A 15,854-nucleotide genomic window follows, 5' to 3' on the forward strand; every position below is an offset into this window, starting at 1 on the left:
TCCTACTAATCCTCTAATACTAGTGCATCTAATACTTTAAACCATAGGCCCTGAACAAGCATGCAGATCAGTTATCTGACACATCTGACAAGATAATCTGAATGCTTGTTTCAAGTGTGTGATTTAGACCCTACTGACCAGAAAGATCAGCAGGACTGCCAGGCAACTGGTATTGTTTAAAAGGAAATAAATATGGCAGCTTCTATAGGTCTCACACCTTGGATTTCTTTTAACCACTTGAGGACCACAGTGGTAAACTCCCCTAAAGACCAGACTTTTTTTTTCGTAAAATGGCCACTGCAGCTTTAAGGCCAAGCTGCAGGGCTGCACAACACAGCACACAAGTGATTTCCCCCCCCCCTTTTCTCCCCACCAACAGAGCTCTTTGTTGGTGGGGTCTGATCGCCCCCCCCCCCCCCCCTGTTAATTTTTTAATAAATATTTATTTCTTAATTTTTTAATTATTTTTGACAATTTTTTTTCTTCCAAACCCCTCCCCCCAGCCGGCCAATCATGGCAATAGGCTGTCATAGGCTTCTGCCTATGAGAGCCGATCACTCTTAAGTGCCCCAGGGGGACAGCCATGTCATATGGCTGTCCCCAGTACAGTGCTGCTGCAAATCGCAGCACTGTACATGTAAGTAGACGGCGTTTACGCCGTCTAACAGTCTTCGGAGTGGCGATTGCCGCTCGGAAGCTGAAGGCGGGGCAGAACTCCGCCCCCCGACTAGGAGATGCGTGCGCAGCCTGCGCGCAATCTCCTGCAAACTGCAGCCCCAAGACTTGACACCAATTGGCGTTAGGCCGTCTTGGGGCTGCGGCGCCCATGGGCGTGGAGCGTTCTTTAGGTAACCTTAATTTGAGTTAGATTATTTTTTTTTATTTTTTTTTGACTTGCATATCTCAGATTGACAATGGAGAGGTAAAGGAGAGAGGAATAGCGCAAAGCAGTTAATTTGTCTGGCCCTTTGTTGGTAGCTAGCTGCACTTTGCATAGTGGACAGCCCCAGCACCCACTCTTTTCTTGGGCCCCTGCAGCGCCCAAATTATCTGCAATAGCCACTAATCATGCCTTTAAACAGTGGTTAAGCATTAGCAAAGGTGGAGGTCTTCAGTTTAGGCATTGGTGGGGGAGGAATGGAGGATCTAAAGTTTAGGCATCTCTTAGGAGGGGTTGTTGGGGTTAGGCATCAGTGGGGGCCTTAGATTTAGGCATTGCCAGGGGTGGATCTTGGGTTTAGGCATGGGGGCTCAGAGTTAGGCATTGGTGGGGAAATTGGTAGGGCATCAAGAGATGGGGCTTACGTGATAGTAATGTTAGATAGATAGCAAAGCAGTAAAATACCAGTAAACTTTACAGCTTTTACAAAGTTTGAACTATTGGAACGAAGTAGTGGTATATTGGTAATTTTACAGATATTCCAATAGCAGCTTTCTCTGGGGCCCAAATTACCAGGGTGTCCTTTTTCACATTGTTCTTTGCGTTTGGTTAATTTTAGAAAGAATGAACTAAGCTGACTTTTTTTTTTAAATGGAGATATAAGTTTTGAACAATGTTTTACTTGTTCCAGCTGAAGCCTGTAGGCAAAGTTCCTTGGCCTGATCCACTGATAAATGATTATTCCGGATGACCGATTCTGCATTATTGTTGCGCGTTTGCCTTTTGCATAAATATGCTAGTTTTGCTATTGTGTTTTTTAGGGAATTTTATTTCTTCATTACAATAATTGCTCAGCATCTGTGGTTTGCTATTGTCTACATACCATATTGTGCCATCACTAAAGGCCATTGCATTTAGCCTGTCTGAGCCTAGGGATAGGAAAATAATAAGGTTACATACAATGTCACATATCTTCACTCCTGCTGAAATTCATACACACATAGAACACTTTCATCTCTGACAAACAGTGACATTGAGAGCCTGTCACTTGATGCATCAATACGTTCTGTAGCGCCACTGCCACTCATTTTTAGCTAAAAGACCAAGCATGGAGTAAAATAATCACAGGCGTGACTGAAGCAAATGAGTTGTGTGTAGGAAACTGCTTTTTACTGCTAAATATAGGGAATAACAAGGGTCGCAGAACAGTTTGATGACTATGCTGGAAGCACGAGGCCTCAGGCAGAGCTTATACGGTAGTTATAGAATTCTACAAAATCCTGGTGTGATTGGAGATAAAAAGCCTTTCTTTCTTATGGACCTCATAAACGTAATGACTTGGCCAACTAGCCAGATTCAAGCTTGCGTGTGGGTGGCCCTGTTTTTAAAATGTTTTGATCATACATGAAAAAAATCCCCAGCTGGATTACAAAGGTGTTTAGAACCAGAGATAATGTTTTGCAACATGTAAGTGCATTTGTTATGAAAGACATTTGGAAGTGGACATTGGTGACCTATTTCTAAAAAAAAAAAAAAAAACATATTTGCAGGCTGTGATATCTCTTCTAAGCCAGTCACATGGAGTCCTGAGGGTTAACACTAGAGAGGTAGGTTAGGGATAGGGTTAATACTGGGGGAGGGAAGGGTCGGGCACAAAAAAAATGTCATTAGGTTAGAGTTAAGTGATCACTAAGATGTGCCAAAACACTGATGAAAACAGCATTGCAATATACTCTTCTTACTCTTCTTAACATGAGATACATCACAGGACAGAAGTGCACAGGATAGAAGTGCGCATGCATGCCCAGCATGCTCCCAGCCGTGGCTACTGTGCACCTCTGGCTGTGATTGCAATGCTACAGGGAGCACAAGTGGACATAGCATGCACTGCTTTATGTAACTAGCTCCAGTCGGAGCCACAAACTGAGGTCAGAGCAGCACAATGGATGGGACCTCAACTAAACCGAGGGACAGGTAAGTGTAAACCGCTTATACTCAGTTCAAGTGCCCTTTGGAAAAACAAATCTTATTCCATTTAAGTGTTTTTCTTGTGAAGAGCTGTATATCTAGGTCCCCTCATTCAAGGGAGTAAATCTTTCCCTCACTATTACTACTAGGTCTTCTTGAGTACTAGAGGTGGGGTGGATCCCATTGGATTTAATATATTTGAAAGAGTACTCTGTAAGGTGCCGTGTGTGTTTGTGTGTGTGTGTGTGTGGGGGGGGGGGGGGCTGTGTGCCCAATGGACATGTGTCCTGAGTTTAAGGGAGGATAATATTTAGCACTGGGAAAGGTCAGGTTAGGTTTAGAGCAATATACTCTTTGGCATCAGGGGTAAATACATCTAGGTTTAGGGGCAGTAGAACACAGTTGACAATTCTATGCCAGTGAGTTAAAGGTATCAGTCTGCATTATTTTGCCTCTGATTTCTCATTTAGGCCTCTTTTCCACAGACAGTTGATAGGCAGTGAAATGCCTTTTAAACTCTTGTTGCTGCCTGGTAACAGCTCACTGCTGCCTGGCAACTGCTTGCTGAGCACACAGTTCAACTGCCCGTGGAAAAATGGCCTGAGGCCTGGAACCCACTACAAAACGCTATCGCTAATTGCAATCGCTAGTGTTTTGTATGAACAGTTTGTAAGCGATTTCATGAGCGGTTTCAGGAGCGATTTTAAAAAGTGTAATCAATTTGCCAGCGGTTGTGTAGCGATTAGAGTTTTTAATTCTGATTGGTCCTTTCAATTCATTTTAATTTTGTTACAGTGTACAGTAACCTCAAAACGCTAGCAAAATCACTCTGTACAGGTTTTAAAGAGCGATTAGGCCAGCGTTTATATAGTTTACATTGCAGAAACGCTAACACTAACCACCAACACTAAACGTGAAAAATGCTGCATGTCCTGCGTTTTGCGATGTGGTAATCGCAATCGCTCCAGTGGAATTTGACCCATCCATTAACATTAGCTGTGCGTTTAGGGAAATTGCTAGCGGTTTAAATCGCTCCCTAAACACTCAGAAAATCGCTCTAGTGGGTTTGAGCCCTTAGGGCTGGTTCACATAGGTGTCTGCCTTGCTTTCGGCGGCGTTGCGTGTGGGCTTTCTATAGCTTTCTGTAGCTTTCAGTTGTGATCAGCGTTTTTCTTCCCCATAGGGGGACATCAGCCACGGCGGTTAACTGCCCCAGGATGCTACATGTAGTGTCCAGGCTCGCCTTGAATGCCAGGGAAAGTCAAGATCGGAAACGTCGCGTCTGCGCAAACGCCGGTAACAGCCCGGTGCAAACGCTCCCATTCACTTGAATGCAAGCATTTTATGCCGAGTCCTGAATGCCGGTGGAAATTGACCGCCATAAACTAATGACCTGACCGTCTGAACTGATTTGTAGGTATGCAGTTTACCAAACAATACTATTTTTCTCAAAATGTTAAAGTTTTTAGCATATTTTATCCTGTTGGTGCCTCTGTTCAATTCCTGCGATACCTGTGTCCACCCCTGGTGGAGTGGTGATATACCCCTTTCTTTCCGACCAACAGAGAGTGGGGGCAGGTCTTAAAGGAAAGGTTCAGGGAAACCTGTAAAAAAATAAAAATCCCTATCCACTTACCTGGGGCTTCCTCCAGCCCGTGGCAGGCAGGAGGTGCCCTCGCCGCCGCTCCAGAGGCTTCCGGTCGTCTTCGGTGGCTGACCCGACCTGGCCAGGCCGGCTGCCAGGTCGGGCTCTTCTGCGCTCCAAGGACGGGCTCTTCTGCGTCCCACGCGGCCGCGCTGACGTCATCGGACGTCCTCCGGGCTTTACTGCGCAGGCGCAGTAGTTCTGCGCATGCGCAGTACAGCCCGGAGGACGTCCGATGACGTCAGCGCGCCCGCGTGGGACGCAGAAGAGCCCGTCCTTGGAGCGCAGAAGAGCCCGACCTGGCAGCCGGCCTGGCCAGGTCGGGTCGGCCACCGAAGACGACCGGAAGCCTCTGGAGCGGCGGCGAGGGCACCTCCTGCCTGCCACGGGCTGGAGGAAGCCCCAGGTAAGTGGATAGGGATTTTTATTTTTTTACAGGTTTCCCTGAACCTTCCCTTTAATCTCCCCACCTGCATTTACAGTGGATGCCTATCGGGTAATCCTGGTTTGTGAGTATCAATTTACTTACTTACACTATCCATCAAATCCAATACATACTACACTATATTGGGCTCTCAGTGTTTCTCTTTTTGTATTCACAATGAGCAAGTGATTTATTTTTGCTAGACCCAGAGTAGAAGATGAATTGTGTTTGGCTGATGAGGGTAACTTTGTATTTTGATCTTTGCCTCATTGAATTATTTTTTTTTATTTGAAGCTGATATAGCCAAGAACAGAGTTTGTAACCGAGATAGAAATTGGAAACCTTTTTATTCTATTCGGTGCATCATTCTTCAAAGCAAACTTCACCTTTAGCATTGCTAAACTCTGGCTTTTCAGAATGATCTATATCTGAAAGTAACATTTAAAGCTTATCTCTGTATTTTCTGTTAAAAAAAACAGTGAATATGCACTATGTGTCCTCAGTGCTACTGCTGTAGAAATAAATCAAAACAAAAAACTGATGCATAATGCTGCAGCTCAATGAAGAATCCTATGAATAAATATCGTTTACATTGTAAAGACTTCTCAGGAACTTTATTTTAATGGATACATTCATATTAAGCTTTAATATCTCTCTGTCTTGAATTCTACTGCGTTTAGATGGTATATTTAAAGAGGGGTTCTAGGAAGCAATATTTAAATCTTTTCCTTCCCGCTATGAATTCGGAGTAACTGGTCCCTCACTCTATGAAACAGCGCTCTTGGCTTAGCATCTCAACTGACAGGCACTTGATATTGACCTGAAGAAGGGTTTTATACAACCGTAAAACATGTCCTACCCTGTACTTTCTTATTAAAATACTTAAAGTGAACCTCCGGACTAAAAATCTACTCAGCAGAACTGAAAAGCCTTAGGGCCCTTTTCCACTAGCGATCGCTAGCGTTCATGCTGAACGCTAGCTTTTGCTGAATCGCAATTACCGGCGATTCCCCGACGTTCGCGGCCGCGATTTTGCTATGCACTGCATAGCAAAATCGCGGCAAATATCGCTCCGCCGCGCGTTCGCGTTCCCGGCAAAAACAAATCGCGGTAGTGGAAATGACCTACCGCGATTCCTATGTTAAAAAGCAAACCGTAGCGATTGTAAAATCGCTAGCGGTTTGCGTTTTTGCGATTCAGCCAGCGCAAACGCGCTGGTGGAAAAGGGCCCTTAGTGTTTCTTTAACAGTTTCACAGCATCAAAACTTTGTTTTTCTTACCAAAGCATCATTTTTAGCGGCATTTTTTAGCTAAGCTCCACCCATCAAAAAAATGTTCCCTGATGCTGTGCAGAGCATGATGGGATTGCCTATGTTGTTCACATTGCCTAGCAACTGGGAGAGGTGCTCAGGACACAGGACAGTTGGAACTGAGTGAGGAGGAGGAGCCCTTCACAAATCACATCTAGCCTATACTGTAGAACTGCTAATGAGCACTTCTTAATCTGCAGCAGTTAAGGAATGGATTTGCACTTTTCTTAACTGTAGTGTAGCTCTAGAAATCCACCCTAAACTGCCACTATTGCATAGGCTTTGGGAAGTTTCTTACTATCCTGCAGAACCGTTCTTCTGCTGGTTACAACAGTATTAGAAGAAAAAACTGTCTGTAATGCATTGATAAATCTCCCACTGTGTCTCATGCTTCCTGTCACCTCCTTTCAACCAAAAAGATGGCTGCCATCATGAAATCAAACATTTGCCTATTCTTCTAAAACAGTGTGGGTAAGAGATTATATTACCTATCTATTTTAATTAACATAACTAATGTAACTTAATGACAGTATGTTTTAGGCTGGAGTTCCTCTTTAAGTATTTCATTTGAATGATCTGTCAAGGTAAGATTTACTCTCACCCTTTTATATATAACATTTTATATGTACTGTATATTTTCTTTACCTGGGTGCATCTATTTTTATTAGTAGTATTTATATAGCGCTGACATCTTCTGCAGCCCTTCAGCGCACCATTAGTGGCTACAGCTTTTGAGCGATTGAGTCCATCAAAAGAAAAGCGCTATATAAATGTTAGGATTATTATTAGGATTATTAAAACTAGTCCATCTCCTCATGGGGATTCTATGTATGTCTTCATTTAAAAGGGCTTTCTAAATGGCATTTACTCAGTCCAACTGCCAAAAATAGTGTGCAAACGAGTAGGAAGGGGGGCTGACATCTTTGCATAGATGCTTTCCAGGAAGTGCTATTGTAAATAATTAAGGTAATGCTGAGAATCTCCAATGAGGAGATGGACTAGTTCAGAATCTGTCAGTGTTTTATCCACTACTGTAAGTGACAGTAACATAGAAAAAAAAGTATTTTATAATGCATTTTACTCTGGAATAAATGTAGATTTTATATGTATACATTATTTTACATTTTTCGTGATGTTGGTCATTTAAAGTGTTGATTCATTAATACAGTATTTACGGTAAGTGTACTTAAAGAGAACCTGAGCAGGCAGAGAAATTAAGAAAAAGAACAAAACAAAACATACCACACCAAGAGGACACAGAGGCATGTCATGGAACAGGGAACATGCTTCTCTGTCACATGTACATAGTTACATAGTTATTTGGGTTGAAAAAAGACATACGTCCATCGAGTTCAACCAGAGAACAAAGTACAACACCAGCCTGCTCCCTCACATAACCCCTTAATACTAATAAAAAGGATATATGTAGCAAAAAACTGAAGAAACTTGAAAAGTTTTATGCAACAATACAAAAGATTTTTATTGATAATAAATCTTTTGTATTTTTGAATATAAACTTTTCAAGTTTCTTCAGTTTTTTTCTACATATATCCTTTTTATTAGTATAAAGTCTATGTAGGTGTTGTGGCACACCTGAGAGGATATTATCATCACTTCTTTTGTTCCCTGTATACGGAATATGGTTATCAGCCAAACCTGAAATATCCCTGTCACCCTAAAATCTGCCTTGGTATCATTATAGATAATTAAAATTATTTTACAATTAGGGTTGCACCAGTAATGCATTGAACTGGCATTAGCGATTAGCCTCATTTTATAATGCTGGAATATCACCTCAAGTAGGTACAGTGTAAGCTGATAGTCTATCCATATACTGAAAGGAAACCTGCTACTGTCTACTGTTTGAATCATTTTCTTCCATCATGTTTCTTTACTTCTCTCATACAGATTTACTGCGCTCATGTAAATTGTTAGTGTGCTGTATTTATTATTGTGCATATCTTAGTACTTCAATACCTGCAAGTTTGGGAATATTGGTGGATAATGGCAGTGGCATGACAGACATGTAAAGCAGAACTAATATCCATAGTGTGAGTTTATTGCCTTGTTAAATAGAGCATCAGTATGAAACCTTTTATCCACGCTTAAATAAAATTGTATCAGTGTTTTAAAGACCTTATCACAGGGAGGCTAAGAAGGCTGGATGCTATGTTTTTTTTTCAACTGATTAATACCACATCAAACTTCCTTAAAGTGAACCTGAGGTGAGAGGGATATGAAGGCTGCCATATTTATTTATTCCCTTATAAGAAGCAATACCAGCTCCCTGGCTGTCCTGCAGATCCTCTGCCTCTAATACTTTCAGACATAGACCCTGAACAAGCATATGCAGATCAGGTGTTTCTGACAATATTGACAGAACTGACAAGATTAGCTGCATGCTTGTTTCTGGTGTAATTGACATTACTGCAGCCAATTAGATCAGTAGGGCTTCCAGACAACTGGTATTGTTTTTAAAGGAAATACATATGGCAGCCTCCATATCACTTTCACCTCGGGTTCACTTTAAGTCTGTTAAAAAAACATATCATAATAAGCTGCAAATTTTAAAATATGCACACATACATTTGAGAGAGAGATAAGCTCAACACACACCATACAATCTTGGTTGTACAGATTTACCAAATCTATGTAGTATAAGGTCCGTTAGATTGAAAATACCTTTAATGATTGATTGGATAAGATCTTATAATACATGAAAGTGGTAAGATTGAACAACCAAGATTGTATGGTGTGTGTTGAGCCTTAGATTGTTTGCAGAGTTTAATGAACTGTAAATGGATTTTTCCTGTATAGCTGTCACTTGTCACGTGTGTTGAGGGCCAGCGTTCTTGGGACCTAATTCTGCCTGACAGTGAAGGAAGAGTCTTTCTATTTGTTCCATGTGTAGTAACTGCAGATTATAAATATGATTTATATATACTAATTTAACCCCCTTCTGGCTGCTGATAAACTAAATGTTGATTCACAAATCATGTTGAGTGGAACTTTTAGAATTATGGAGCTTAAAGAGGAACTTTAGCCTAAACAAACATACTGTCATTAAAGAGACACTGAAGCGAAAAAAAATATGATATAATGAATTGGTTGTGTACTATGAATAATTACTCGAAGATTAGCAGCAAAGAAAATATTCTCATATTTTTATTTTCAGGTATATATTGTTTTTTCTAACATTGCATCACTCTATAATATGTGCAGATTACACAACACTCAGCATTCAAAATGAGTCTTTCAGAGCAGTCTGTGAAGTAATGACCTCTCCTCTAGCATAGGAAAAGTAAACAGTTCAATTACAGTTGAGATAATAAAAGTCAGATAACAGCCCTCTCCACGACTAAGTTAGTCGGAGAGCTTAATAGCTTTTTTGCATAGAGATAACAACTGGAGTTTCTCAACTCTTCCTGTACTGGAAACAATTAGACTGATGTATCTGATCTTAATGTTTTTTTTCTTAGCTGTACTACACATACAAATCATAATATCATCATTTTTTTTTCGCTTCAGTGTCTCTTTAAGTTACATTAGTTATGTTAATTTAAAATAGATAGGTAATATAATCTTTTAAAACACTTTCAGAGACAAAAACAAAAGACCGAGAGCCCAAATGGTGCGGTATTTCAGGATAATAGAAATGAGTTAATAAAAAAGATTATACTCACAAACATAGGTTGCCCCTAGGCAACCACTCCATATGCCGGTGGGGAGAATTAGAACCTGACCCCACTCAGGTATAAGATGTCGCTCTCTGTAGAAAGAAAAATAGGAAGAATCCTTGCCACCATAGGTGGATAGCTTGTGATAAGGAACAAAAACCAGAGGCGCCAAAGAGAGTAAAAACACAGCTAAGGTTAAAAACCGGGGGGAGATACACTCACCACCCATCAAACAGACCAAGAACCAATAAAACTCAATGTTCAGTCAAACAAATCGACAGTTTATTGTACTCCCAGGTGCTACGCGTTTCACGGGATTATCCCGCTTCCTCAGGCAATCAAACAGGAGCACAAGCTATAAAAATACAAAACAATAACATGCATAAATAGAAGACCCCAAATACTTGTGATAATTTAAATAGAGTACAGCGCTTCATAGGATAAAGTAAGAACAATAGTGCAGGCATATACCTTATATACATATCAATATCAATTCAATCACTATAATTGACTTTGGTATAAACAGATATTCCAAAGGTATAGACATTAAAATTGAGGACAACCTTGGTAAAAAACAAAGATAACACAACCGTGACCTGTATTTCATAACTTGCACTATGCACGATGTCATAGTTGGTCCTAAGCATTATCTTAACCCAGTATCTAACAAATAGCAATAATTCAGTTGTGGTGGTAAAATAAGAGTTAAAGTTAGCCAGGTCTGTGATAGCCTGACCAAAGGTATAATAGCCGCAAAGGGAATTGAGATGCAATGCTACAAACTATACGTAGCCCTATATAAACGTATATATAAAACATAAACAAACACAGTGAGTGCAGCATGGAGGGACTTACCAATTCAGGGTCTGGAAGAAACTCAGCGCCTCAGTGGGGAACGAGGTGCACCGAGCACTAAAATAGATTAAGTGAGCGGGAGACGCCGTCTACACGCTGTACTGTCTCACTTCCGATGTGCCAGGCGGAAGTGACGTGGGCGCCATATTGGTTGTGGTAAACTGCTGGCGTGTTGTGTCCAGCTCCTATGTGGATTATCTGCGTGTCAGATACAACGCATATATAAACAAGGCAATCGCGCTTCAAGCGCCTGACGCCATAAAAGCGCAAGGGCGTAATGATACTGAACTAATATACGCAATTGGAACTATAACTTGGGGAATCCTAAGGGGTCATAAGAATTAGACAATTCAATAGATATGGGGAAATTTATAAAGGGAACTAGGCCCTTCAAATCCTATCTTTTACAACATGTAGAACAATTCTCCATCTGATATATATAAAAAAAACTAAACATATAAAAAATACATTACATATTTAAAAATATGACAACAGCATTATATATCACAGTGACAGCATTATAAAATCCAATAGCAACAACATTATCTGTCACAGTGAATAAAAATCAATAAAAATCAATAAAAGAGAGGACAAACGTAATAAGACATTGTATCACTATCAATTGTGGTGCCATTAATGGCGTATGAGAATCGATATCGTTTAAATAACGATAAATCTTTTTTTTTGTCTAAAATGCTTTCTCTAGGACCTCATTAAGACCGTTAGGAACCAGTCTTTTCAGGATATTGATCCAGTAGATCTCCTTCTGGCGCAAAGCTTCAAAAGTATTCGGGACGTGCGGGGGAATCGCCTCTATAAAAGTGATACGGAAAAGTAGGGGATTTTTATCATGGTGTGTGCCAAAATGTCTGGAGACGCTGTGGAGTGACAAGCAATTGATAATGTTCCTCTTGTGTTGGCCGACCCTGCTGCGGCCTCCTGGGTCGTGCGGCCCACATATTGGAGGCCGCATGGACACGAAATGAGATAGATGATAAATCGGGAGTCACAGTTAATATATTGTTTTATAGGGTAAGTGTAAGAGGTGGTGGCCGAGTGGAAAATGTTGGTGTCATTCACAAACTGGCATGCCATGCACCGCGGCTTATTGCATGGATAAGATCCAGGTCTAGAATTGCCTCTGGATAATCTTTTAAAAGAACAGGCAAATGTTTGTGATTTCATGGGGGCAGTCATATTTTTGGTTGAAAGGAGGTGACAGGGAGCATGAGACATGTTTCAACTGTCCAGTGTCCTGATCACCCCACCCAGCTGCACGCTAGGCAACGAGAACATCATCATCAGAAATCCCAACATGCTTTGCACAGCATCAGGAGAAAAATGCCCGGGCAGATTTTTTTTTTTGATAGGGCAGAGCTTAGCTTCTGTACAGCTAAAAATGTGGCTTGGGTAAGAAAAACAAAGTTCTTATGCTGTGAAACTGTTAAAGAAACACCAACCCTTTTCAGTGCTGCTGAGTAGAGTTTTAGTCTGGAGATTTACTTTAAATTCTTTTGACTATTGTCTCTATGCTTTATAAAACCCTCTTGGCTGCATAATGGTGGAATCATTCTATTTCACTGCAAAACGTGATGTTTGTTCATTACAATTTTGTTTGATGAAATTTGTCTGTTTGGTTGGGGTTAGTTCACATTGAGCCCTGAATTGCATTTGTGATTCTACAGGCAAAATCTCACAATTTACTGCGATTTGCACTTTTGATTCCCGTTCAATACAACGACAATCACAATGTGATCATCACCAAAGCGCTACATGCAGTGTGCTTGCGATTGATCGCATCCGCAAACTCTACAGTGAGAATGTACCCATAGGGATACATTAGCAGCAGCACTCTGCTGATTGCCGACGATCCGCAAAGCACTGCAAAAGTGCCAAGTGTCAACCAGCTCTTAGAAGACCAATTGATGTTTGGGGAAAGTCTTTCGAGACTTATAATCATGTTAATGATATAATGATGTACCTTTGTAATTTAAAGTTCTTTTATAATACATGTGTAGCTGTATATCTTAAATGTGTTTTTTGTTACATAAAATTAATACATAGGGCTTGATTCACAAAGCGGTGCAAACTGTTTAGCACGGGTGTGCTAAACAGTTAGCACGTGAAGTGCCATTCGTGGACTTTTGCGCGCGCAATTTGCCGCATTTCATGTTAATCGAGGCAGCAAATTGCGCGCGCAAAAGTCCGTGATCGCGGCACTTTGCACGCGCAAAAGTCCGCGAATGGCACTTCACGTTTTAACTGTTTAGCACACCCGTGCTAAACAGTTTGCACCGCTTTGTGAATCAAGCCCATAGTTTTTGTATCACATCTCTTTAAAAGTCCTTAATACTTGTTAGGGACTTACCTCCAGGATCCAGCGGTGTGGCTTTTCCCACCGAGAGTCAGTTGCGTCCAGGCTTTTCCGGGTTGACTCAGTCTTCTCACGCACATAGCGATCTCAGTGTCCCTGACAACAGCAGTATGCGCGTGCGTACAGAAGGGCGCATGCGGCCGATTAGACGCATCTCCTATGTTGCTAGGAGATGCAGAACTAAAGTCAGCTGACAGGTTGGGAGACCTTATCAGTGTCAGCTGATCCATTAGTCAGCTGACACTCAGGCAGGGCTTGCTGCTGTCTGATTGGCTGATGGTTTGTGTGGCCAACCATTGATTGGATGCCTGTGGTATTTAAGTCTGCTGGATGCTTGTGATCATTGCCCATGATAGCATTAGCTTGGCTAGTTGCTGGGTGCGATCTGTCTGCTACTTATTTGATTATCTGGGTTTTGACCTTGCCTGTTTTTTGACTACTCTCTTGCCTGCCACCTGGACTGGCCTTCTGACCGGATACGACCCTGTTTGCTGCCTGGATTGACCTCTGATTGCTTTGACGTTGCCTTGCCTACTCCTTTATACCTAGTTGCACATGTATGACCCTGGACTGTTACTGGACATTCTCTTGCCTGTGTTGCTCTGTTCAGCCTGGATGTTTATGTGCCCGCCCTGCATTCAGCTCCAATACCTTGCACATCAAATGCCTGGGTGTAACCGTAGTCAGGCAGGTGTCGTTTCCTCACCTCCTGTTCAAGTGGGTTCGCACCACATAAGGTGAAGACTGTGGGGATAGGTTGGGGCATTGGAGCTGATTCATGAGTGGGTACTCTGACTAGCCTGACAATAAGGACCTTGAATTGCAGATTACCCTAGATTTTCAGGATGTGGGGAAACTAGTCATTTGATTATTTACTTATTCATGTGTGACCAATAGCACCCTACAAAAAGGTCTCAATTAACTTAGGCCATTCCCCCTTCAACCTCTAGCCAAGCTGTACTCCATACTAGATAACCTAAAAAGATACTGCCTCTAGGTATGCATATTGTATACTCCCCCCTCCCCCATATTTCATTAGATGGTACGCTCACAAAGGCAGGGCTCGCTCACCATTTTGTGTCTTGGAATGTGTTATTCATTTTGTGTCTTGCAATTTCTTGCAATTTGTTAAACATTTTATTTATCATGTTTCGTGTTTCACTGTAATTAACAAAGCAATTCTGTATTTTGCACTAGTGTCTATATTTGGTGTACATCATTGATGGTATTGTTATATACCCCATGTTTGTTTCTTAGTTTGTACAGCATTTCAGAATATGTTGTTGCTTTATAAATCAATAATAATAATAATAAAGTCTCCCTTAAAGAAAACCTGAACTGAACATTAAAAGTCAAATAAGCATACACAAGTCATACTTACCTTCCATGTAGTCTACTCCTCAGTGTCTTTCTCCTGTCCCGCGTCCTGTTTGTTCACTGTGATCAAGGGAATTTTCCGTCCTCCATTTTGAAAATGGCCATTACCCATAACCGCTTTCTGGTCAGCACACAGTTAAACTGTAACATCGCCCACTTGAGCCATAGGGAAACATGGACATTACCTGGTACATCAGTTTTCCTCTCAGCTGTAACTGACAGCAACTGATATTTTACTGACAGCAACTGATATATTTCAGATCTGACAAAATATTGTCAGAACTGGAAGGGATTATTGTCAGAAGAAAATGGTGAGCTTCTGAGAGGAACTGATGGCAAGGTAACTATGTAATGTTCATTTAAAGTTACCTCATGTGTTTATTTTAAATATTTTTACTCAGTACAGGTTCTCTTTAAGATAGGTATTATTAACCTGTACCTGTTAATCTGTACCTGTTACCAATGGGTTTTGGATAAGTGCATTTCTTAATAGGGCATTCTCAGGGTTTTTCTTATTTTAAAGGACCACTATTGTGAAAAATTGTAATATTTAAAATATATGTGAACACATACAAATAAGAGGTAAGTTTCCTCCAGAGTAAAATGAGCTATAAATTACTTTTCTCCTCTGTTGCTGTCACTTACAATAGTTAGTAGAAATCTGACAGGTTTTTTACTAGTCCATCTATTCTCAGGGAGATTCTCCCCGTCCAATGGTGCTGCAGCCCAATTTGATCCTTGGCTTCTTTTAGTCTGATAGTATATATTATATAGTTTATAGTTGTATTGAATTCTTCATGCACCATTCTCGTTGGTGGTCTGTAGACTTTGCGTAATATCTTCCTATCAAAAGCATCTGTTTTGCTTGCTAGGTTTTGAACAAGTATCTTTTTCACACCTGTAGGTAAGTGTCGTCCTGATTATGGTCTTGTACACCTGGATTTTGTTGTTCCTTTGAAAATCCTGTAAGTGAAAGATGTGCGATAGGGCAAAGTATGCTCCGTTGGCTTGAGTTCTTCTTCCATGGATTTCTGCTGTTTCACTTCCATCGCTGTCTAGGTTGACTCCCAGATATTAAAAATTTTACAGATTCTAGATTGTCACCTATTATTATGTTCTGTGGTGGTCATCTCTTAACTGTCTTGGAAATTGTGTCTTATCAGTGTTTATCATCAGGCCAACCTTTCTGGTCTGATAATTTATGTCGATATAGGTTTCTCTTACCATTGCCATTCTTCAGGCCATCATCTGTCATCTGTGTAAGCTATTATCTGTACAAATGCATTTATAAGAATATTTCTTGCATTTATTGTCATTTTTCGAATGACGTATTCTAGGGCCACA

General features: G+C 41.0%; 1 protein-coding gene across 8 annotated transcripts in view; it reads left to right on the top strand.

Moving 5' to 3' along the window:
- The window catches only part of SNTG1 (syntrophin gamma 1), a 781,246-nt gene that overhangs the window by 297,974 nt on the left and 467,418 nt on the right, over window positions 1-15,854 (top strand). Inside the window, exon 1 of one of the 8 annotated variants that reach the window (XM_068237374.1) lies at window positions 6,625-6,698. The exons of the other annotated variants lie outside the window; for them this stretch is intronic. The gene's annotated coding sequence lies outside the window, so the exon portion shown is untranslated. Of the gene's footprint in view, window positions 1-6,624; window positions 6,699-15,854 lie in introns of those variants that run through there. 8 annotated transcript variants of the gene reach the window in all.

This window comes from Hyperolius riggenbachi, chromosome 5 (genome assembly GCF_040937935.1).
Source record: "Hyperolius riggenbachi isolate aHypRig1 chromosome 5, aHypRig1.pri, whole genome shotgun sequence".
Lineage (NCBI taxonomy): Eukaryota > Metazoa > Chordata > Amphibia > Anura > Hyperoliidae > Hyperolius > Hyperolius riggenbachi.